The sequence below is a fragment of the Haplochromis burtoni genome, unplaced genomic scaffold (genome assembly GCF_018398535.1).
Source record: "Haplochromis burtoni strain Fernald_Lab_line unplaced genomic scaffold, NCSU_Asbu1 Contig_64, whole genome shotgun sequence".
In the NCBI taxonomy this organism is placed as follows: Eukaryota; Metazoa; Chordata; class Actinopteri; order Cichliformes; family Cichlidae; genus Haplochromis; species Haplochromis burtoni.
Window position 1 is genome coordinate 943,960 of NW_024582425.1, and position 25,470 is coordinate 969,429.

General features: G+C 41.5%; 1 protein-coding gene across 1 annotated transcript in view; it reads right to left on the bottom strand.

The window, feature by feature from the left end:
* The window catches only part of sv2a (synaptic vesicle glycoprotein 2A), a 47,645-nt gene extending 29,374 nt beyond the window's left edge, over positions 1–18,271 (bottom strand). The window contains exon 1 of the mRNA XM_005923683.3: positions 17,830–18,271. The gene's annotated coding sequence lies outside the window, so the exon portion shown is untranslated. The remainder of the gene's footprint in view (positions 1–17,829) is intronic.
* Between the last annotated feature and the right edge of the window lie 7,199 nt (positions 18,272–25,470).

Sequence of the window (25,470 nt, forward strand, 5' to 3'; positions counted from 1 at the left end):
GGTGTAAAGTTTAACAGGGTTGTAAATCAAATAATTCTGAGACACAAAATCTCTCCATCCCATTGCTTCATCTTAAGAAATCACAAGCAAACATGGAAGCTAATAAAGCCGTGACATCTGCCATGCAGAATTTCTCCAAGATTGTTTACTGTTTGCCTGCAGCGATGACAAATCTTCGACATGTATGTGCTCAGGAGAACAGGCAGAGATGACGTGTCCTTGGAGAGAAAGTCCCTGAGGGTCGACTGCAGCTGTAGCAGGCACTGAAGTAATTTTAGTAGCTTTCCACAGTCTCTTTAAAGAGAACTGCAGCAGCAGCAGCTCAGTGGGAGAGAGAAAGACAACGTTCAGCCTGAGGGATCAAGCAGCTCCGAGCGTCACGACTACAAACGCTGGCTGAATGTTCTGCAGCAGGTCAAAAGAACAGCGCTATCTGCCTGCTTAGTGTGAATATGATCAGTACAAGCACACCATGATGTAAATATTCAGTAGTATGAAATATTCAGGTCACAAAGGTAAAAATGATCAACAGTTGAAATTCTTACAATCTTGTTTTACTGAATTGTAATAGTTACTCACTAATTATGAACACTAACCTGAAGTGTTCTCAAAAAAGTATAAAGTATTCTCTTCCTCGCTTAGTCTCATGTTATTGTCTTTCACAAAAAAATATTTAAAAATATTATTGGTACAAAATAAAAAGAAATTATCTGTGTAATTATTTTACGATCTATTTCATGGCTCTAACACGGAAGTTACTCTTAGTAGTCAAGAAGCTGGCACCAGTAATAACAAAATAAAAAGGTTCAAATGATTCTTTAAAGTTGTCATTTTGTGACATTAAAAGGCCCTGGAAAACCTTCTCTCCTGTTGGGGGAAAATATTGGACTTCATAAAAAGTGTACTATGTTGCCCGAATGTTCAGGGAGTGATCAGATGTGCAGAGAGAGCTCGGATCAATAAATCAGTGGACCGTGTAATTAGAGAAACATGTCAGGCACTACAGATGGGCAGTATTAAACAACACTGGGTAAGTGCCAAGCTAACCTCATTATCATTGTTCCTGCTCATTATAAATAACACTGGCCCATTTGTAAAAGTGTTAACAAGTGCACAATGATATTATTATAGCAAGAAAATTACAGATGCAAAACAGGGGGCAGGATGTTAAATACTGGGAAGGTAGGAGGGAGGGAATCCCTGAAAACTTCCTGTGTAGCCTCGGGGGTGATGAACAGACAGACTGCTGAGCCAACATCACACGACCCAGAGGTCTGCTGGGACAACTGAGTGTCTAAGAACAAGCTCAGTGAGAGCCAGCTGAAAGCAAAACCCAAGGAGACGAGAGAAAACTGCATCAGTGAGATCCTCTTTCACTCTGGCTGTCAGGATTAGAAGAGAACAGCAAAATAAATGCAGAGGTTACAGAATACAAATCTACTTAAATGGCACCTGTATCACCTGCATGTAAATCCACCTTCTCCCTGCTTTCCTGTCTACGCTCTGTACCTTTCAGAATGAAAGGTGAAAAATGTCAAAAATAAAGTTAAACCAAGATCTTCCCACAAGGACGCAACAGTGAGACAGAGCAGTGCTCTGAGCTACATGCTAACATGAAAAGGCCCTATGCATCCAACAGTGTAGACATATCACACAAAAAAGAACAAATGCCGATATTATGCCAGCGCTAAAGGAAAAGTCAAAGGATCCTTAAAGCTGTCTAAGGAGCTTGGAAAGAAAAGCATCTGGACTTCTTTAAGTTGCTTGAAGATGTTTCACCTCTCATTCGAGAAGCTTCTTTAGTTTTAGGGTCAAATGGTGGAGAGTCCCAGATTTAAGCCCTGTGGGAGTGTCCCCCCGGGTGGACCAGGATGTGAGTGGGCATTAAGGCGTGTGGGAAGGGATCTCAGAACTGGATTATAGATGGCAGACAGTTGGTGTTGTAAGCCATCAAATGTCTGCCTTCGCCTATTCACCTGTTCAAAGATGGTCGCTCACAGTGGATATAGATGGCTTCTTTCACCCCTTTTTCAAACTGTCTCTCTTTCTCTGTCCAAAATGTGAACACTGGCATCTTCGAAAGAGTGACCTTTGTCCTTTAGATGCAGGTGGACACCCGTGGAGGTGGCTCTTCTATGTTGTGCCATGCGTTTGTGAAGTGGCTGTTTGGTCTCTCCAATGTAGAGGTCTGAGCATTCCTTTCTACACTGTATAGCATACTCTAATTGTTAAGCTTGTGTTTAGGAGTTTTGTCTTTGGGATGAACCACTGTTTGTCTGAGTGTGTGGCTGGGCCTGAAGTACACTGGGATGTCATGCTTGGAGAAGACTCTCCTGAGTTTTTCCGATACAGAGGGGATGACAGTGTTGTTGCGTTTGTCTTTCTGATCCTCCCTAGTTGGTGTCTGATCTTCTTTTCTGTGCTGATGAAAGCCCAATTAGGATGACTGCATGTTTTACGAGCTTCCTTTACATGTGTGTGTTCCCTCTTTTTCTCTTCAGGCTTAGAGGGAACATTTACATGTATTTAAACTACTTCAGAAAACCTAAACTGAGAAATTACTAAAGAAAAATCTATTTAGCTTTGCTGTCTAGGCTCCAAACTGGTCATCCCCAACACAAAACACCCAGGAAATAGGTAAATAACAAATAATCCTACTGGAGGCTAAAGGTGGATGCTTGTGTGGTGGAGGCATTGTAACAACAGGAAGCAATGTTGCATCATGACATGTGACTTCTTTGTACTAATCTATAGCTTGAGCTATCTTTTCTAAGGAGCTTGAATTCAGGTATCTGTTCTAGTTCTTCCAGTGTGAAGAAGCTGATTCTTCCAGTATTTTTCCCACCACCGTACTTTATACAGGCAGAGAACTAAGGATTAATGACTGCTGAACTGCATCAGTCACAAACACACAGGGGTCAAAAACACTTCAGACTGAACTGCAGCGACAAGCAGTCGAGGTTACATCGATTTCTTGTGTACATAAGTTAGTTGGGCCTCAGAGGTACGGTGCAGGGTCACTAAATTTCTCACTTAACAGTTCTGCTCAAATCAAGTGAGAGAAAAGCAAATATTTGGAGCTGAGTTATTGCTTTGGATTTTTTGGCTTACAGTGAGTCCCTCAGGTCGCAGACTCTGGATGGATTTTGACAGAAACTATTCAGGTTGCTGCACAGATTTAATCATTCTTATAGTTCATCCAACATCACTTATTGGTCCACCTATCCATCATCATTTGCACTGAGGTTATCTTAAACAGACTGGAGATCTTTGTTTTCCACACACTCACACTGTGAAGCGCAGCATCACAGCACGAGCAAATGCTGTGAAAGGCATTTGGTGCTTGGTCATCAGCCTGGATCTCATCCTGCTCATTGCTCATTATTAGTCTTCACTTGCATGTTTGTGTTAAGTGAATGACCAATTCATGGAGCTCCAGCCAGGAGATTCAAACATGTGTTATTAACAAGCAAAACAAGCATCAATGTCGTTTCTATAGAGATACAGCAGGCAGATAGAAAATCAGAAACATACGGAGGATAAAGGCAGTACAGACATATTAACAAACTGCTTTGTTTTGGTTGCTCAGCTTGGACTCACATGTTCACCTGCTGCTAATCAATCTGTTGCCTGGTCAGCAGTCCCACGAATAAGAAGGTTAGAAATGTTGAAGCAGAAGAAACTCAGAAGTTAGTCCACACAAATGTGTAATGGGAGGAAATAATGCCACGATAACATTTTACATTTAAAGGGTCAAAGATTGGCTTTACTGTGACATAATATTCAATAATCCTTTTAGCCATTATTCCACCCCAGAACGCAGCACCGGACGCCAGGGTGGAGACCATATTTTACACTGACACTTTAAAACGGGGGTCTTCTCTGTCACTGGGTTGAAGATGTGTGTGAAGAATCTACACATCTTTGCAGATTCTTATTTGAAAGCAGTGACTGCTTATCAGATTTAACAACCAAGCATAAAACAGTTAAACAGACCTTTTATTAAATTCTACAGACTCTTTTGTATATAACAATCTGACAAATATGGATATGACCTGCATCTTAACTGGCTAGTTGAGTCAACCAAAAGTCAGTTTTGAAGGTAAAAGTGGGTCTAAACCAGTACTAGCAAGGTGTGGCTATAGTAAATTGGCTGATTAGTGTATAATTTTTAATATGATTGGAACTTACAATATGCAAAAGATTGAAAAAGTAAATAAAGCCATTTGGTCTCATATTGTCCGACATCAATATCAGAACCTGTTTGTAAATGTTACCTAATTAACACACGTTACTAAATAAAATTTAGAATTTAGCACCAACCTGATGGTGTTGCCTGAATTCATATAATAAAGATAACTGCCAGAGATGGGCGTATAAAGTGTATATGGTTTTCCCCCTTTGAGTCTAAAGCTTTAACTTCCTCTGATCTGTGTTTTAGAAGCAATTTTGAGAGCGATTCTACCAAGAACACATTAAGAAACACGTCAGCCGTGATGGCTGTGCTTGCTGCTGCAGAAAAAGATGAATTTCACGGCTGCAAAGAGAGAAGTGATAAACCTGAGACTCCAGCTTTTATCCACCATCCTGTCTGAATCACTGTGCGACAGAGCAGGAAGACAATTTGTCTGTGTTCTGTAGCGTAAAGACTGCAGCACAAATTAGAAAGGATCAAAGAGATGATCTGAAAGGGAAAATATACACTCTTAAATGGACTGGAGTACAGTGCATTCAAGTGTTTAAATGCTGACTCATCCTAATGAAGTGAGCTGCCTAAACACTGAAAATGCTTTGCAGTGGAAGAAGTCATTTGAAATGACAGCAGCCAGTCAAAACAACCAGTCCACTCTCTACCTTTATGACTTGTGACAAAAAAGGACATGGAGGCGGGTCTTACCACTGTGTTAGGCTGTTACTATCACTGTTGGTAACATTAACTCTTAACTTATTTCTGACCTTTTGATCCTGCATCACCTTAGCTACGTCACATGTCAGACGACAAATTTGTTTGTCTGTTTCTCTATTTTTAGCCATTATAGAGCCACAGTGTTCTACATCCATGTTTGCATATGGCTCAATCTATTATCAACCACTCTTTAAGAAGCCAACAGAATAACTGATCCTCTTTCATCACCATGGTCACAACCTTTGTACCAGGGGACTCTTGAGGCCCATCTGAATATAACGAAGTATCCCATCACCTTGTGATGAGCCTTTCACAAGCCGGAGACGCTGAGATGAGAGTGTGTTCTGCTTGACTCGCTGCCTATGAATAACAAACAGTTTGGTGGAGTGCATTTGTAGGGTTAGTGTGCAGCTGTGGCCGCTTCCTCAGCACTGAAAATATCTCCCTGTTCACAGATTTTCAATAAATATACACTTTTGCTGGCCTTTGGGAGTTTTGCAGAAATGGCTGGCTGAGTTGTGCCGTGCAAAGAATTATTGTGAAACAAAGCATTTTCCCAAACTGCTCTGTCATCTCCGAAGACGTGTAAAATGATAATAAATTAACAGTCAAATGGGGAACCGAGCAAATACTCCGCCTGTCGTTGGCTGCTGATGAAAGACTTAATTATGTAATCCTATTTTCTTCCAGTGAGCAGAGACAATGCCAGAGGGTTGGGAAGCACTGCCTTACACACAGCCACACATGCAACATAAAATGCGGCAGCCTAAAAGCATGCTAACAAAACAAAATATGGGAGTTAAATAAATGATGCTGTCTTGGAGCTACACTGCAGTCTAGACTGCACAAGTCACACAGTTACAAGTCACACACTCGGGTGGAGGAACTGCTTCAGAAAATAGAAAAACATCTGCTTAAACAATTTAATACATGAGGATCTTAGTTCTAATAAATGAATATGCCAGTAGGCTACTTATGGTGAAAGCCATATTTGCATTCAAGGCCAATACATTTTCACCATTAACAGCTCATTCTTTTACCACCAGCTGCAGAACTGGTAAATGAGTACGTAATTCAGGAGCTGGTGGAGACAAAGAGAGCTAAAAGGAGCTGTGATATTGGACGTACGGTTGGCATGTGGTCATAAACATGAATCCATAAATACTGTTGTTACTTGTGGTTCCTAAATGTGTATGAATCACAGAAAGAATACAATAGACGGATGTAGCCTTACATCGCACATGGTTTGTGTATTTATGGACAGAAGTCCCCACATTTTGACACAAACATCGATACTTCAGTAGACCCGAGGCTCATAATCACAGACAAATTTGAAGAAAAGGCGAGACGAGCAGAGTCATCGATGCAAACCTGCAGCAAACTTGACCTTTTCCAAAGGCATCAAACACAGCATGCAGCAGGTTGATAACTGTCTTACCTCAAATTAAGCTATCTAGACACATTTTTGGCTGCCATAGTCTCTCACACAGTCTGAGACTACTTGCTACTCTCACTCTTTGACCAAGCAGTGAGGTGTGGTCTCTCATTTCCCACAACAGCACAACTACATCGCGCACATTACCAACCAGGCCGCCTGCCTAAAAGGTCTCTGCTGGTAAACTTGTCCAAACAGTTACAACACCACGAAGTGAAGAGTTCAGTGACTGAAATAAACTAAGGTGGAACAGTGCAGACAGCTGGCGGAAATACACGTCAGTCAAGGCAGACTGTTTTAATGATGCATACCTTTAAACCTTAAATCTGCATTTTATGAAAATTCACCTTCTTTTGTTGTTATGTAGGAGAAAATCAGCATTGTTTATCTTTGTTCTAAAGTCAGGCATTTTCTGACAACTTGTCACATAGCGTAATATGTTACGCTTTGGGACCAAGAATGTGTTGGCATTTTACAAACAAGCCTATGCAGCTTGACATCCATTTGAAGTAAGCCCCAAGTGGCCATTTGAGGAACTACAATCTTTGTGACTTTATTTGCTTCACTTAACAGATTCGCAGGTTAGAATAAAGTGTTCATGTGTTAATATATTGTGACCAAAAATTACTTAAATAATGACTCTCAGACAAAGTACATCAGCCCTTAAATTCTGAGCCCACCTTTGAACCTGCTCCAAATAAAAACCACTACAGGGATAATGGAAGAAGCATAATGTTGTTTGTATCTGTGAGAATTGACCTTTTAAAACCAGACTTTGGGTTTTCCCCTCGTCAAGACAAGATAATGTGATCATTAATCTGTTTTGTTGCAGCTATCCATATAACCAGTGGTATTTTAAACTGTAAGCCTCCCTGATATTCCTTTCAAAGAGCACTGGAGATTCCCATCTGCCACTAAATTAGTCTAAATGATGAGGCACTTCTATCGACAGCAGCGTATAACCACCATTCATAACGCTCGCTGATGGCCCTGAGCTTTCAACAGTTACTCTTTCATACAGAGAAAAAAATCCAAAGCATCTGTTAAACTGAGCTAATAAAATGGATGTTGTCATTGACACCAGGCTGTGGCACGCACTGATAAGAATGAGACATTTTATTTTGTGGAAATCCAAGACCCACTTAGCAGCAGACAGGTTTCGGCCCAGAAAAAGATAAGCAGTGGTGTGCTCAGAGAAGATGGATGAGGTAGAAGAAACCAATGCAGAGTTCATCGCGCAGCAGCATCACCCTTAAACCACTTTATAAAACAACACTGAAAACATCATCTGAACAGACTGGCCTCGATCAGATCCCATCACACTTGACACACATGTTACACAAGTGAAAAAGAATATTGAGCACACAGATCACTGCTATTAAGCGTTGATCTCAGAACCACCCAGATAGAGGCTGAAAATTGGCCATTATAAACCAAAGACTGGTGTGGGACAAAATTCAGACCATGTCAGAAAGTTATTGATGTCCATCTCACAATGTGACCGCAGCTGCAGCCTACTGCAGTGAGTTGCCCTCGGCTCTTTGGAGAGCATCTTTGCAACAGTTCGTTTTGGTTTCCTGAACCACAGCTTCACTGGTTGGTTTGTTCTCATCAATCAGCAGCTGTTTATGACAAGTGTTGTCATACTCTTCAACCTGATACAATAAACCACCTGATCGTCCTCTCCACCCAGACAGGACTGGGCTTTTTAGGCTCTGCACTGTGTTCGTTAGTGACCTGAGAAGGATTCATATATCAAGCCCCCAATTAGGCTGTGCACTGCCAATGCAAACTGATTATTAGCACCAGAATTTACATGAATAAGTGAGTTTATAGGATAAAGTGAAAGACAACAAGAGGTCATAAAACTCAGTGGGACAAGTGCAGTGCAATTTAGACAATGAAGCACATGCAACACTCACTGCAAAGCCGTGTGTTTTCCAGAGTCACATAACGTAACACCCCCCACCCTTCACTGCACATTGTTGATTACCTGTCGTCATCAACACGTAAACCTTCACCTGCACTCACCACACCTCTCTGTCCTGCTTCTAAAACACGACAATCCTATAACCTGAAAGGTTAGCTGTCCCATCATCTCTCCACTTGAGTGGTGAAATGATTGCAGAGTTATTACTGAAGACCAAAACTTCTTTAAAAAAAAAAAAATCTACCCTCACCAGCATTTATGTTACTTGTTGCACAGCTTGCACAATGCACGATACAGCAATCCATGCAAAATATAACAGTCATTACATTAAAAGGTAAAAACTTGCAACGATTTTTGCAACTTATTATAAAAAGCTAACCAACATGAACCCAGTAAATATTCATAATTATTACCCAAGCTCTTCTTTACACACTGAATTTTGTTGCGCATTTGACAGCACAGACGCAGTAATTAGCAAACGTGACAGAGACGAGCCTGAGTGATGAGAGCTTCTCTGTGAATCGCTGCAAATGTTTGTACGTAGAGGTGAGCCTTAGAGAGCTGAAAGCCTTTTCCACACCTGACCTTAAGCGAGTGATCCAGGTGGGATCAGATCGCCCCCCACATCCAAGTTAATGTCAGTTACGAGCAGAGTCAGAGTGATTAAAAAAAGCAGTGTGAAAAAGCCAAAGACGGCCCAGTGGTAATTCCTGCAAGCTGCAGATGGCTGGTAATGTCATGCACTGAATTCATTCCTCCTGACATCTTTGATTTCATGCTGTGACGCACGTAGTGAATATTCTCCTCTGATTGTCCCTGTGGCTCAGCACATCTTGATCAAGATGACATGCTGATAGATAGAAAAAGATTCATTCCAGAATCAAAAAGACATTAAATCGGCTTAAAATTAATATAATTTTCAGTGTATTTCACAATATTGTGTACCTTTCACGGGCTGGCCTTCAAATTACACATCACATTCTCAATCCGTGGTGTTAATAGACTGAGGGGGTGTCTGAGGTTGTGGTGTCAAATTCATTGGTACCAAGGTATTTTAGGACAAACCTTTCAGTTTCTTGGCAACAACAAGCACTGCAATCATCATGATGCCAGGTAAGTTGCTGTCACAATCCCCTCTGAAGTCAACACAAGTAGAACTAAAGCCAAGGCCTTTCATCAAGGCGACTCAAGCGTTATAACTGCTTTTCAGTGGTGCTTTCTCACAGCCAGCTTTCAGTCCAGTTTCCTGTGCCCTTCCATCATTTGCTGGACACTTTTTCTTTATAATCAACACTGGAAAATAAGGGGAAACAGGTCTAATCTAACTAATTATTCACAGCCCATTAAGATGCACATAAAATCCTCCCGAGCACACAGACATCTGTGTGTTCATTCTCAGCCTACTGATATCTCAGATACATACAGAGTCTTTTCTGCTCTCTTGAGTGCATTGGGAGCATTGCATTCTGGGTGGGGTCAGTAAGGTCCACCTAGCCCCTCCCAAATACTCAGTCAACAACCACCAATGCTCATAATAAAGCACGGTCTCCGCTGCCATTATGAGCTCAGACCACAGGAGGAGATTACATTCAGCCACGGGTTCATTTCATATCAGCTCACTAAAGTGGAAAAGCGAGACGTGCCAGCTGACTGTCTATATACTGTATGTGTTTCACTGGCTGTGGGAGGCTGTACAAACAGAGCAGTTATGAAAATCTAAAGACAGTTTATGGGAAAAATAAGTGGGGATGGCGCTGATAGTCTAATGTTGCCTTTTTATCCAAGTTATTTTGTTTTTATTGTGTTTCCCCATTGTTCACCTTGTCCATGTCGCTTGTGTTTCTTTGTCTGTGTCTCTGATATTCACCATACTTCCTGTTTCCGTTTTGGCACCAGCTCTCTTTCTGTGTCTCTGTTTGCTTTGCTTTGTCTGTTTTTCCTCCTTGTAATCACCTGCCCCGCAGTTACGAGTTTCCCCTGTTTGAATGTGTCTCACCTGAGTCCAATTAGCCAATCAACCTGCAAACTGGCACACTTTTGATGAGCTGCCATTTTTAAGAGCTGTCACTTTTTTTTCAGCATCAAAGGTTGCTGCTTAATCTGAATCGTCTAGATTTAAATAAAGAAGCTTGCCTTAAAGGTAAAACACTTTTCCCAGAACAATAATGTGTTAAATCTGTAAGCTGTATTGGTACAGTTACCCAGAGATAATGACAACTGTAACTGCCCTGACCCACCAACTCCATTTAATCATCACTCATAAATAAGATCTTACTACAAATGATATAAAGCTCCTCATTAAACTGACTCGTTTTTTGTTTAAAGTGATTTATATTGGCTAATTTTTTATTCATTCTACGGGTCTGATATCATCAACATTAATATCTGCCACTAATAATAATCCTCATGTATGTGTTTTTGTCCCCTGCTTGTAAAAGTCACTGAAATGCCCTGTAGTCTTAAGCAGGGTGAGCTGGAACAATCTGCATTGTTTTGAAGGTGTTGCACACAAACACACTGGCTTTTACTCATCAGCCTGCTCCAGCCAATCTTCCTCAGGCAGCTTCACCCAGCATTTTTCATCCTTCCTCATTCATCATTTTTCTATCAGCTAGCCTGGTCTAAGCATCCAGGGAACTCCAGCTGAGACCATGTGAATATTCCATCAATTATTCATGTCTTGTTTTCTGGCCACAAGGACAGAGGTGCCTGATTCGGCTCGTCCCTCAGGAGTGATGTATTGGTGCGATAAACCACTTCTCACCATCTCTGTCCAGTTCCTGCTTTTTCATCCGCACCAGCCGCACTGAGACATCTGCACAGGGTCACACAGGAAGTGACAGCTATTCAGCTGCACCATGTTCCTGCATGGCCTCGGGCCCATCCAGGGTAAAGCCATAAGAGGAGGGTGCGATGTTTGGTTGGTATAGACTGACTAGATTGCACCCCCATCCCAAAGCTAGGTTGTGCATGCACAATTCCCCTCTGGGAGAATCTGCAGCCCAACTAACATGACTCACATCACTGCTCCCTGCTCAGTGTGCACCGTCACCCTGGTGGCACCAAAGTGGCTAGCAACACCGTGTCAAACACTGTGACGTCGGCTCTCTGCATCCATTTTGGCTTTCCAAGCTGCAAAATGGACTGAAGAGGAGTCAGACCCAGGGCAGCTGCAGAGGTTCAGCTCAATTCCTGAAAAAGCTGTGTGGACAACATGAACATATTACAGCGGCTCACTTTAATGTCATTTTAGTTCATTAGTATTCAGCGCTGGTGCACCGTCTCCACAAGTCCACTGCAGTTTCAGTGCAGCTGAATGTGTGTTTGTTAGAAACTGACAAATTACAAATATGTGTCAGTTACAGCGAATTAAGCATTAATGACACGATAAGCTAGAAGTCTACAACCATAACGACAGCTCGGTGGGGGGGTACAAAGACACACTGCAGTATTATACTGCCAGAGTCAAAAGCAGATTTCCATCTGCAGTATATCTGTCAGCATGTGTCTGCTTTCAAACCTCAACGACTTTCCATATGTGGAAACTCTGATGCAGGGAAAGCAGCACAGAACAGAACAGAGCCGCTATTATCACAATAAACACAAGCGGGATTCAGACACATACTGCACGGAAGTGCAAGCTGGGGTGAGCGTGGGTTACAGATGTACTCTATATAAGATCTTCCAGTTGGATGAGTAGAGGAGTATCAGCACCCCCTGATTTGGGGGGATAAAGTGAAATGTGGTAGAGTTTAACTTCATGGCCTTGAAGAACGAATGATATGTTCACTTATTGGACTTATTTATAAAGTGCTGGGTGGAAAGTTGTGAGATTTATCCTCTGTGGATAATAACTGAGATATTTAATCCTGGATATACAGCTGGTGCAACTCAGTCAGACACATCACAATCACATCCAGCTACACAGAGCAGATGAAAAGGACAGGAAACAGAATAAAGAACCTGCTCGGTTTTCAAAATAAGAGACCTACTGCACATTAAATGCCCCACTTGCCAGCGTGATTGTAAGTGGTGCAAGGAGGGATGAAAACTGCACTGGAGGTGCAAATATCACAGTCATTGATTTGATGCAGTGGTGTGAAAAAGTGTTTGCCTCCTTCCTGATTTCCCAGTGTTTTGCATATTTGTCACACTCACATGTTTCAAACAAATTTTAATATTAGACAAAGATAACCTGAGTAGCCAAACCTACCTGGTCCTGTGTGAAAAAGTAATTGCACCTCTTGTTAAATGGTGAATTAACTGTGATTGACCACATTTTTTTGTTCAGTTTCCATAAACACACTCGGGCCTGATTACTGGCAGACCTGTTGGAATCACTTGAGAAATCACTTAACTAGAACCTGTCTGATAAAGTAAAGCAGGCTAAAATATCTCAAACAGCGACACACCGTGCCACAATCTAAAGAAACACTTGAGAAACAAAGCCGCTGAAATCTATCAGTCGGGGAAAGGTAACAGAGCCATTTCTGAGGCTTTGGGACTCCACTTAACCAGGGTGAGAGCCATTACACACAAGCTAAGAAAACTTAGAACAGTGGTGAAGCTTCTGAGGAGTGACCGAGGACTGCAGCGACGACTCATCCAAGAGGTCAAAAAAGAACCACAGACTTCACATGTCTCAGTTAAGGTCAGAGCTCATTATTCAACATAAGAAAGAGACCGGGCAAAAATGACCTCCATGGAAGAGTTCAAGAAGAAAACCACTACTGACCAAAAAAAACACAAAGGCTTGTCTCACATTTGCCAAAAAACATCTTGGAAAATATCCAAAGATGAGGTTTTGGAAGGTTTGAGTCCCACTGCATCATACCAAGAGGAACTGGAAGAGCCACTGTCCGTGGGGTGAGGTGGGGTGGGGGGGTTGTTTCACAATATGACCATGATGAGCCTCTGAGCAGAGTCTTGAAGAAATTGAAATGATAAAATATGCTAAGATGGAATTCTTTTCAAGAAGGAAGAAAACATCCTTGGAACAGGTGAATGAAAACTGAGTGCACTCAACGTTACACCATCACTTAGGAAGCTCTGCAAGGGGGTAGTAAAAAGTTGGGGTTCCTAAGGTTTCATTTACCCAATGCTATTTAAATAAGGGTCATAATATCCAGCCCTATAGCTGGGGAACATGTGGCTGTGCTGAAGATAATTTAGGCTGGAAGGCAGTGTGAGAACAAGCAGTTATAAAGAAGTAAGTATGAAGGTATAATCAGAGGTCACAGAAAAGTAAATATTTGGGAACAGGATGCAACCATGACAACCAAAAGCACATGTCGTAATAGCAAGTGACCTTCAAAAGAGAATATTTGTTAAATGATCATTACATCAGTGACGATCTTAGAAAGAAGAAAAATGACACCTCTGGAGTCCGTGGCCCCTGGGGTCTAGACGTTTGCATGCTTACGCTTTAGAATCCAGTGACAAGAACTCTGCATCATCCTTGTGAAGGTGTGTATTGGGGAGTTCTGCTCCAGCAGGATGCCGTACCGTGGCTGGAGCTAAAGTCTTCCCAACACCCAAGAATATGCTGCAGGGATTACACAAGGAGGCTATAAAGCTGCTGTAGGCCAAACTCAGCATGTAGATATCATTAGCAGTGTACTTTGCAGATACTCTGCTGTAGCTCTTCTCTCCCAGTGAACAATGGGTGCAATGTTTTTTCATGCTTGTGTGAATTAGATCGTTGCCACTACAAGCTTTGCTCTTGGGTCCCTGCACATGAAAGGTATTTGTGTAAAACTGGAGCAGCAAACAGTTTCATCTCATAACTGAGCATGTTTTATTCTACTGGACACAGTATTTATAGTAGCAAGAGGAAAGAAGAAGAGGTGCTAAATTACAGCGTCCATGGTTTCTTCATAATCTGCTTCATAATCCTTCCATGTATTCCAATAAGTCAAATATTACAGGGATAGTGGAAAAGATGAAGATCTGAACTAACACTTTCAGTGATACAAAGGCAAAGAAATCAAAACTAAATGAAGAAACAAAAAATATTCATATCAATATTTTGTGAGGAACCAAAAGTTATTTTTTTAATTATTACAGTTATGGTCAGTACTGGTACATAACGATAACTATATATTTACCTGGAGGCAGAAGATGATTAGTTAGCTGAGAATTTCCTCCAGGATTATTTTTATTGCTTCAAAATATACGCAGCACCGGTAAAGCTTGCTAATTCTCAGTATATCTGCTTAATCCGCACTCACAAGGTAATAATACCAGGCTGTGTTTATGAGGATCAGCACTGTTGCCTCAAAGGACACGATCCTGGGATCAAACCAGAGACCGTTTATAACAGACGCATGTAGTCACCACGACGTCTCTTATTGGTTGGTGAAGCCCTGTGAATCCTCGAGCTGATGGCTTTCCCCATTGCCATGTTGCTGTTTTGAAACTAGACTTGAAACTGAAAAGTCATTAGCTAATGAGGATTCCCTCTCTTATCCTCTAATCTTTCTGGTCTTTCTTTATTATTTTGCAGATCCCTTACTGTATGTGGAGGTCAGAACATAAGGGAACTGAGACCCATTTTCCTGTAAATTTCTATACAACATGATGACTCGCCCCCCTGCTGGGATTATAAAGAACACAGGTTTATCTCCACTACTCGCTGTGCTTTTGTGTGTTTCCTCCAGCACTTCTGGTTTCTGCCACAATGAAAACATGCTCAGTCATTGTGACCTTGACCAAGTCGCTGGCGTCCCTGGGTACTGTACACTGGCTTCCCACAGCCTCTAATGATTGTAATGGATTAAATTCCCACAAAGACCAATAAAGGATATCATATTTCTACTCTGTGCTTCCCTTTCTGTCTGAGAACAAAACACAGGAATGACTAAAAGAGCGCTTCTTTTAAAAATTGATATTTTATCCGAAATTTATAGAAATAAACCAGCAGGTTTGAGGTAATAGAAAAAGCTAGTAGAATTTCAGTGACAGAAGTATTTCATTCTAAAATATGCAGTCACGTCTGTAAAATCATGTAATAATTAGTCTGATTTATTACTATTGAGTCGCTCAGTCTTTCCAGAGACAGGTATGAATAAATTCAACCTGTGAAATAATTTTTATGATGGAAGGTTTGGAACTTTTACTCTAAGATTTATTACCACCAATCATTTATTACATAACTCCATACTGTATATCAAAAATGAAAAAATAAAAGAGCTTCTGAAGGCTAATTAAAAGCAGAAGAGACAATATTGGTTCTGGCAGATAACAAACAAATGCACTTTCAGTTGTTAATGGAGAGTTATGTGCTTGACATTAATTGCTGCTTGAACTCCCCCCACCACCATGTGGAGATGAGGGAAAAGGCCATCGATTATCTTTCACCCTTGCAGTAAATCTTCAGCAGGGAGTAGTGTCTCAGCAGCAGCAGCATCACGAGCCAAGAGCTGATCGGTCTGGAGAAGCCATGAAGCGTTTCACTGAAGTGGTGGAACAGCTGTGCTAATTGCTGAACTTTACAACACCCGGATGGAGAAGTTGACAGGTGTGTAGTTGTGTTCCACACTGCCGCAGACAGTCATACCTACTTATTTAATGCATTTTTTTCAGCCATTATGCAAATATATCCGGCACCACCACCCCCAGCTGCAGGGAGAGGCGAGTTGTAACTTGTGACGAGGCTAATCTCAGCGGACACACCGGAGCACGGCCCAATCAGCAGGGGTAGCAGGCACAAAATGAGAACACCAAACAGAGCAGCTCCCTTTGCTCCTTTGGATCAAGCTTAGCAAACACCTGCACCTGCACCTCAGCCTGTTTTTATAGAGCCTTGAGTGATGCTTCGGTGTATAAACTATACAAAATCTTGATAGGCTTTTATAAATTCTGTCAAATCTTTTAAAAAATGCAAAAAACAGCCAAATTACCCATTTAGAGATTAAGAATGTTTACATTCTGACATTTTTTTAATCAGTCTTTTGTTTGGAAAATGTCAGAATGTAATCTTACACCATAAATAAAGGAAGCAAGTGTTATCTTATGTATTTGATTCCTGGTGCCTACCAAAATCATCTAATAATGTTTGAAGCAATCATTTTCTGTTGCATATCTGCAACAACAGCCAGGTTGTTTGAGGGAGTATATATTATTCTAGGTCTTAAAATTACAATATAAAGCACCTCGAGGTGACTGTTTTTGTGATTTGGTGCTATATAATTAAAACTGAATTGAATTTGACTTTGGATTTGACTGCAGTAGTTGGATTGGGCCTCTCTGCCTAGAAATGTAAGCATGGTTCATCCCCTCCTGGTGCTTCAGTGGAAACACCCATACCTGCAGGTCCAAAGCATCTGCATGCAGAACAAGCTGCACTGGATGAAAACTGCACACAGAAGATACATTTCCTGAAGAATAAACTGGTCGTCATTGGATGTCAGATACATGAAAGCCAAATTATAGATCCTGTAACAAGCGCTGTGTTTCGAGCCTAAATAGGGGGATAAATATTTACATTTTTAAAGTGCTGTCAGTAACCCTGTATGTTTGAAACAGTATCTGCAACCCCTCCTGTAGGCTGGATGCATAAATAGCTCAGAAGCTGACTGAGCTGCAGTGATGGCTGCCGCAGGGACAAGACATCACACATGCAAAGTTGTAAAATGCATCATCTACGATAAACAAATCACTAATTTGTTTTCCCGAATCCATTAACTGCAATATTCCGCCTTCAAAACGCAGTTTACAGCATTTTGTGGCCATGAACACCAAACAGCATCCTCTCAGAGAAGAGTCCTCTCAGCACCGCTGACACAAACCACCGCAAAGCAAAACCACAGAGGAAAGCAGAAAAAAAAATGCTCATCACTCTTTCTCCGTCACGTTCTTCCCGCTGGGTTTCTACAAGGTCATTCTGGTGCACGACGCAGCGCACGAAACCCCGGCCACACGGGCACCTTTGAGCTGATCGCACAAATTAAACGTAACTCAAGCTCGGAAACTTTCTAAATAGTGAGAGAAGAGTGCAGCTGGTTTAAGGTGGCACATTTGTGACCGTGTAGTGGTAGCGGAAGGCGGAACAGGAGAGGCAGGAAGGGCAAGGGCATTGGTGCCAACAACACCGCTAATTAGACTGGAGCAGTGATTTGAAGCTGGTCTTCTTTACTGTTCAAAGGTAATAAAATATAACCTCATATCTGCTCCTATCCTTCTCTTCATGTCTGAAATCTGTGCGCCGGGACGGATGAAGACAAGAATGGCTCTTAGCGCACAAGACCTGCCCGCAGGAACAAGAGCGGACGGCGCCTTTTACTCCCAAATTAGCCTTAATTTCTCTCCAGCTGTAATGTTTCTTATTAATTCTCTGCGTAATATTGACTGTCTTTGGATGCATGTGTAGGGGTCAACGCATTGCGCAGCGCAGGCCTATAAACTCGTGTTTTAGTGGAAAATAGATCTCGATTTGTCTCAGAAATACACGGATATTCCCGAATGTCATTCGCCTTTGGGAACAACGCAGTTATGAAAATTAAAGAAGTGACGCAAAGACAAAATGATCTGATCAGAGCAGATTATTCATTTTCTTACCTTACTGGGAGGTTTTAGGGTGACCGGGATTTTCAGCGCAGGGAAGTCACCCCGACTATTGGAAGCAAAAAAAAGGTCCTGTGCGATCCTGTGATGTACGCTGACGTAGTAGCAAAGAGCTGCACTCTCCTCCTCCCCTCCTCCAGCCCCTTCACTTACTACACAGCATCCTTCTTAGATGGAGACACCGCCCCCTCTGCTTCCTCCCCCTCCTGTGCTCCCATCTCTCTTACAGCAGGCACCATTCCTCTGACGAACCAGAGGGGGGTCGCTGGTTTGTACATGAGGAAGTGAAGTGAAGGTGATTCATTTTTCTGCCCTGTGATTCAACCGTTGGTGAGTTTGAATACTGTGAAGTCACTCTGGACGCGCACATTCAGGTAGAAAACGCGCTCTTGTCGCTCGTGATCAGTGGAGCTCGCTCAGACTGTCATTTGGTCCATATGCCCCAAATGGTTGGTGCAATGAAGTGTGCAAGACGAGCCTCTCCTTGCACGTGTTCGGGCTCGTGCCTGTAATTGGCTGTGTTAAAAAAGTGTGGGTGATGACAAGGATGCGTCTATAGGAAACCTTTTGGTTTTAATATTGTGAGGATGTGATACATTTTTACAAGGAATCTCAAAGGAATTCAGAATCCCAGTTTTGGAAACTGCAGACCGTTCAACGCAGGAAAAGCAGAGGTGTTAAAGAAAAATCCTAATTTTAATTTATCATATAACCATTTCACCGCTTTCTAGCACACATTAATATACTGCACATTTGTAGCTGTAAAAAAATCAGGTTATTACTGGAGATAGTATATTTTTATATTAGTGTTTTTATGTTATTTATTGGCAGCCGGGTCCTTACTGTGTGGAGTTTAAATATTCTCAGTGTGCCTGGCTGTGGGTTCTCTCCGGACACTCCAGCAGTCCAAAGCCATGTTACTGTAGGTTAACTGGTGATTCTAAATCGGCCACAGTTGTGAATGGTTGTCTCTCTTGTCGTGTGTGTGGTTTTCTGCTGCTGTAGTTCTTCTGCTTCAAGGTGCTAGATGCTCTTCTGCATACCCTGATTTGGCTGTTCTTCTCTGACATCTGGCATTTACACCCAAAGGACTGACACGCTGTAAACTAGAGATGTATGTGTGGGAAAATCCACGCACACCAGACCAGTAAACATGCTACCTTAAAAGTCACTGAAATCACTTTTCTTTCTCATTCTGATGCTCAGCTTGAACTTTAATGTGTCATCTTAACCATTCTACTTGAATGCATCTATTGCATTACAACCATGTGATTGACTGATCATATATTTGCATTAATGAGCCGTTGAACAGGTGTAACTAATGAAGCACACCTAATGAATTATGGTCCGTTTGATATGGTGTTTATTTCTGATAGAATTTCCCATGACCCCCCTCCCGACTGGTTCTTGGAATGTTCTTGTACCACCCCATTTTTAAAAAATCCTGGAAACACCCCAGCTTAGGATACTATCACCTTGACTCTGATTGGTCTAAAATCATGCCTGCTCTCTCTGTGCGTAACACCCCCACTGTGCCTTCAGTGCTTCTGACTTCCTGTCAGATTTTCACTGACGCTGCAGCTGTGGTCTGATTGTCATCAGGAGCATTCAGATCAGATGTGGCCTTTCATTTGGCTTCAGGCTTTCAGCTGCTGTTGTCTGTTTGGGTCATCTATTGATCAGATTGGAATAAAGAGCTGCTATCTGCCAGCACCAGTCCCTCCTCCCTCTGTCCTGCTAATGCTGATAGTAGAGGGTGATGAAACTGTGCGAAGCCTTACAATATTAGAAAAAGAATCCCATCTTATTATCACTTATGAACAGCACTTTGTACAAGGAGAGGTCCCTCAAAAAAAAACCTCTGGCAGAATTAGGCTCAGGGAGGAGCAGCCATCTGCCACGACAGGCTGGGTAATGAGGAAGAAGAGAGAGAGGAAAAGAGGAGCAAAGAGACCATCAACAGCAAACAGGACAAACTAACAACTGCACGAGAGAGAAGGCAAAAGTTAATGACACACGGTACTGGCCTCTGAACACATGCAGTGTGAACGAATGGGAGTGGACGAGAAGTGCTAAGTGCATCATGGGAAGTCCCCTAGCTGTCTGAGAGCCTGTAGCAGCTCACCTGACTTTATTCTTCAGTGCTTCCTTTTATACCTTCTTTAGCAGAGGATACACTGGGATCGTCCTTTATGAGGAGCAAATGCCATCCCATAATTCATAGTGACGGCCCATCCAACCATTTGTGAAAACAGTGAACGCTGACAAAGTGGCGCTCATCACGTAAATGTTAATTATAATTGAAATTTTTTTTTGCTCAATAAAAAAAAAAAAATAAAATAATAATTGAATTTTTAATTTCATCCCTAAAGCTGCTAAAATATTTGTAAATTTCAAGAACAAACTCTGAATGTGGCTGAATGAACAATGTAGATTTATATCAGCTCTCTAAATCTAGTGAACTATTAACTGATATCAAAGTGAATTCAAGGTTCTGTATAATTTGGTTTGAATTATTAAGGTCCCTTGTTGTACGGCAACCTTTAAGGTTACCTGGGATAAGAGATGGATGGTGGGATAGGTGGTATTTTGGACAGAAATCACAAACAATGAGAAGGAAAAGTTGCACTGGCTTACTATCCAGCAGATATGGGACAGATTTACCAAGCAGTGTAAATTATTGTGATGCTGCAGTCGCAGGGTGATCTAGTAACAGTGCACTACTACTTGATATACAAAGACCCCGCAAGTCCACTTCAGTAATAACCAGCATTCTGCTAAAAGCAGAACAAATTAGAGGCTCAAACACCATCAGACCTGATGAGGAAGAGACTGATGTAGGCCTACTAAACAAAATAATCCAGTGTAAGCTCAGGTTTTAGGAATGTTTTTCTCTCTAAAAACAGCGAAGCAGCCCAGATCAATGAGAGGAAGGATTAGAGAGAAATCAAAAGTACAACAGAGGAACAGAACTCAGTGGTCCTTGGCTGTAAACCCTCAGCATGAGAACTGAGAGAGGAAGAGTTTTAGGACAGTGCCAAAGTTTTAACACTGCACTCAAATCCATGAATCACCCATCCAAAAGTGACAATTACACACTCATTACTCATAAGATGTTCTCACCTTGGCAAATGATAAACAACCCTAGAAGTCATTATCACAACAACGTCAGGCTTCAGATGTGCTTCTTGTGGTGCAAACAAAAATTTGCACCACAAGAAGATTCGTTTAAATATTCTCCTCTTTCATAGGACATAAGACCGGCCACAGAAATACGTCTGTGCTCAACTTTCAGTGACACTGTGCGCTTTTACAAAATCCAGCAGCTTTTTAGGTTAAAAGATGTATTTTCATATCTTAAGAGGACATTGCAGTGAGTAAAATGGGCATTTTGTAGCCCATTTTCTGCACAGTGTAGTTTCAAAACAGTACACATCTGGCATCATGGTGTTAGGGAGCGTAGCATAATGTTGTCCGGTTTCTCAGTGCACCGTTTTATGTCTTTCCTAAATCCTTATGAATTCTCCTACCTGCCTTCCCTTGAGGTCAGTGAGATTTTAAGGAGCTAGGAGGTACTTAATCTCCTGGTCTTAGAGAGGGTTTCTCTCTCTCTCCTGAATCCAGACTGGAAGCTGGTTTCTCAGCAACCTGGTGGCTGAAGGCTCTGCCTCCCATTCAGCTTTGGGAAACTCTAGAAGTCACAGTTAAGCCTGCAGACTGCACTTCTGAATATAATATGAAGGCAATGAAGAGAAGCGCATCTATGAGAAAATGGAGCTCTCAGGGAGCCTTTAGGAAATTTACCAGGTTCTCCTAATAATTGTGTTGGACAGAAATGATTACAGACTGACAAAATAAAAGACGAGCTTTATTAACAAAGTCGATCATCACAGTCCAAACAAAGTAACAAAAAAAGCCAAGAAGGTGGCGCAGGCGATGAAATGTGGGACACAGACAACAGACGGAAGGAGGACACACAGAGGGAAAGACAGGACTACACATACACAGAGGGGCAGACAATCGGAAGGAGAGAAAAGGTAGAAAAAAGAAACAGAATTGGACATATATTAGAAAAACTAACACGCAGTCAGAGACAGGGAACACAAACATCAGGGAACTTGACCATACTGTCACAATGGTGGATACTCAAACATGAAGGCCAGCCTTTGAACCAAAGCTCAAATTGCTCTTTTGTCTTCTCCCCCATTTTTTGCAATGAATCCATCACTTATACAGAACAAACCAGTCAAGGCAGATGGCTGCAGCTCTAGAGCATGTGCATGTCCGTGTCTGTCTGCAGCTGATGAATCTTCTTTGCCTGCTGTAACAAAATGCCAGTTCATGTGCGATTTAATTACTGAACAGGATCAAATTTCCTGCACACAGTAACTCAGTCAGGGCCAGTTTAATGTTGTGCTTCTGGCAGCACTTATCTGCAATTCATTACACTAAAAGCTGTATGAATCACTCCAGGAGGAAACACAGACTTTATGCAAGCTTGCACTGGGACTTATGATGAGCGGCCTGGGTAAGACTGCAGCCCTCATCTGTGTGAATATATTGGACCTTGTGTCTATTTTTGAAACCCTTCATTAACCACAGAATCACTCAAACTGTCACAAAGAATTTAAGGGTTTTCTTTCTTTTAGTAGAAATAGAGAACAAGTGTGGTGCTCTAGTTAAAAGTAAGCGGGGCAATTGTTATTTGATTATTTTATATTTTTGCCTGAAAACTGATACATTTAAATCTATGAGCAAAATTATTTGGTGGCTCTGAGAAGGAAATGTTAATCACCAGACTCTTAATTTTCTGAGCCTGCACCAACTTGCAACTCGGCATCAGTTTCTGAGGGAGATGTTTTTATTTGTGTAAAGACAAAATAAATTCAGGCACCTGTTTTCTTAAATAATTCCTTTTTATTTCAGAATCTGCAACCAGCAAACGTTTCAAGTGAAACCACAGCTCAGTCGTGATTTTATTTTAATGCATGTGTTGTAATATTGAAAAGGAAGTATATAGGTTTTTATAGACCTCCGCTTCATGTTCTGTCTTTGTCGCATCCTGGAGAGGTTCTCCCCCCAAGCCTGCCTCAAATATGAAATATGAAACAACCAGTAACTAAAGTATGACTCATATAGGTTAAGAATAAATATTTGTCGCCATCTGGTGGCCAAATCCTGCAAAACATTACAGTTAAAATATAGATTTGTTTAAGTGAAATAACTGCTGGAGTATTTCTGGAAAAGGGAGATGGTATTCATTGTTAAGAAATCTGAAAAAATGCAAAAACCTGCTGAAAATGTCTAAAAGAACCCAAACAATGAATACCTACATGAACTAAAGCGGCAGTGTCATTGCACCACTAAATAAAATGCTAAATTCAAAGAAAAACCTATTTTTTAATAAGAACTGCAGATGTGATCTTTTGTTTAAGATAAATGGATAAAATATCTGAGTTAACAGGTAAAAATTATTTGAAGCTTTCAAATACACTGTTCCTGTGAATGTGCACATTTTTAATGTACTGCACAACAAGCTCAATACGGACAAAAATTTATAAACATTTTTATAATGCATAATAAACATAATAAACGCAGCACTTGCAGGCACGTGGGGCTGTTTGCAGATTTAATCTGAGAATGTGTTTTGTTCAGATTTAGCAGCAAGTGGCAGATTACCCGTTTGTTTTATAGCCCGAGGTATTTTGAGGCCATTTCAGTGTCCTGCTCCACTTTGAGCTCATTGGTGAGATCGGGTCAGGCGCGCGTGTGTGTCTCTGATTGATGCAAATGAAGCACCTCTTTCTTTCTGCGGAGGAGGAGGAGAGGCGAGAGCAGAAAGCAGCGCGCACAGCAGCTTGGAATGAAAGCTGCGCGTTGTTTACGTCCTTTCAGACGCCCGCGGATGGCCATGATGATGATGATAATGGTGATGAGGACGAACGCGCCTCGTTTTCATTCGTCTGTGTAAAATCGCGTGGAGGGAGAAGGGGGTGGCGCAAGACTGTTTCTATCTCAATTTAAAGAGACTCCGCTTTTAAGGAAAAACATGACGCTGGGCAGAAAGCAGGTCGATGAAATTTGGATTTTACCATGAGAGGAACCGGCATGGATCTGCTCTGGAGGATCCTTGCAGCCTTCAGCTTCGACTGCTTCAAAGATTCAGCGTCGTCAAGGTGAGCGGTGATTGATCAGCCTGAATTTCATCAGGTTTACAGGACACAGCCTCAAATCCACAGAATGCCGCACTCGCTGTTCGTGTTTCGGGGTTTTATGACGTGCTTTTGCAACACAGCCCGATGTTTGAGTCGAATCTGTCCGCTTATTCAATCTGAATTTCAGCACTCTGTCTAATCCTTGATCGTGTAATACTCCCTACACAGGGACACTGGTGCACAATGTTTTCTCATAGAGGGCGTTTTAAAATCAGGCTGTGATGATAAATCACATCAGAGTGGGGTTTTTATATACCGTCCTTCACAGTTGTTATGACAACAGGTTTCCAGAATCGCTCCAGCTTTGCCTCCTGAAAGCCAGTTCATGTTACACAACTCGGAAATCCTGCCAGCGACATTTCAAATGAAACCCTGTTTTTCTGCTTGCATTTCCACACTCTGCAGTGAGAAGAAGTCCTAATCTGAGAACCTGAGGTTAACAGGTAGCTGTCCACTCAGGCTGGGAATGAGGCTCAGACACAGTTGTATCAGCACACACTGAAGTTCTTGCACAGTCCTCTAACTCCACCCTAACTGTGACCAAGTCTTGTTTTACCAGTTACTGTTTTTTCCAAGGAACAAATGTGTGCAAAGCAACACCATCTGTGTTCAGCGTGCACCAGAAAAACCTGATCCCATCACACCTGCCTGTCCTGTTTTCATGGCTTTGACTGGTAATAGTTGTCACCCCCAGAATGTCTTGGTTTAAATAAACCAGCAGCCAAAATATCTACTTATTTGTCCTGTTTTTGTTTTGCCAAGTCCCAAAGAAATTAGGTTTGTCACCAAAGCACCATTTACTTATATCTACAGCTCTTATCTTTCATAAAAACTTGATTGGTTGTCGTGTTTGTTATTTCAACATGAATCCTTCTATTAAGATGGTCAACGAGATGATGTTGTGTGTGAATCAAAGGAAAACAACCTGGCTTTACATTATATATATTTCATTAAAATGTTTTTATGTCGTAGTTTTTCAGTATTTCTGGTATGTGTGTGTATATATATGCTTGTTTTATTTGGTTTGCTCTGTATAAGTGATGGATTCATTGCAAATTTGGAAAAAAAATTCTGAGTTGGAGATCAGATTTTTACTAGTAAAGAGCCATTGAAGATCCATGAAAATGACACATTGCTTTGTGAATTTACATGCATTTATTGTATTAGGGTTGCATTGTATTTAATGATTTATTATTTCTATAAAATGAATTAACATAACTCAGAAACCAGCGCAATCCTCAGTCACTTCTTCAAATGTTTCATTCTACCCTGCAAACAAAGCTAATATTAGAAATGGGAATCATAAAACGGGAACATTTTTTTGCATTTATGATGGAAATTTCTTTATTTATCTCAAGAAAAACACATAATTAGACAGGCTCCATTTGAGAAGCTGGAACCAGCAAATATTAGTTCTTTG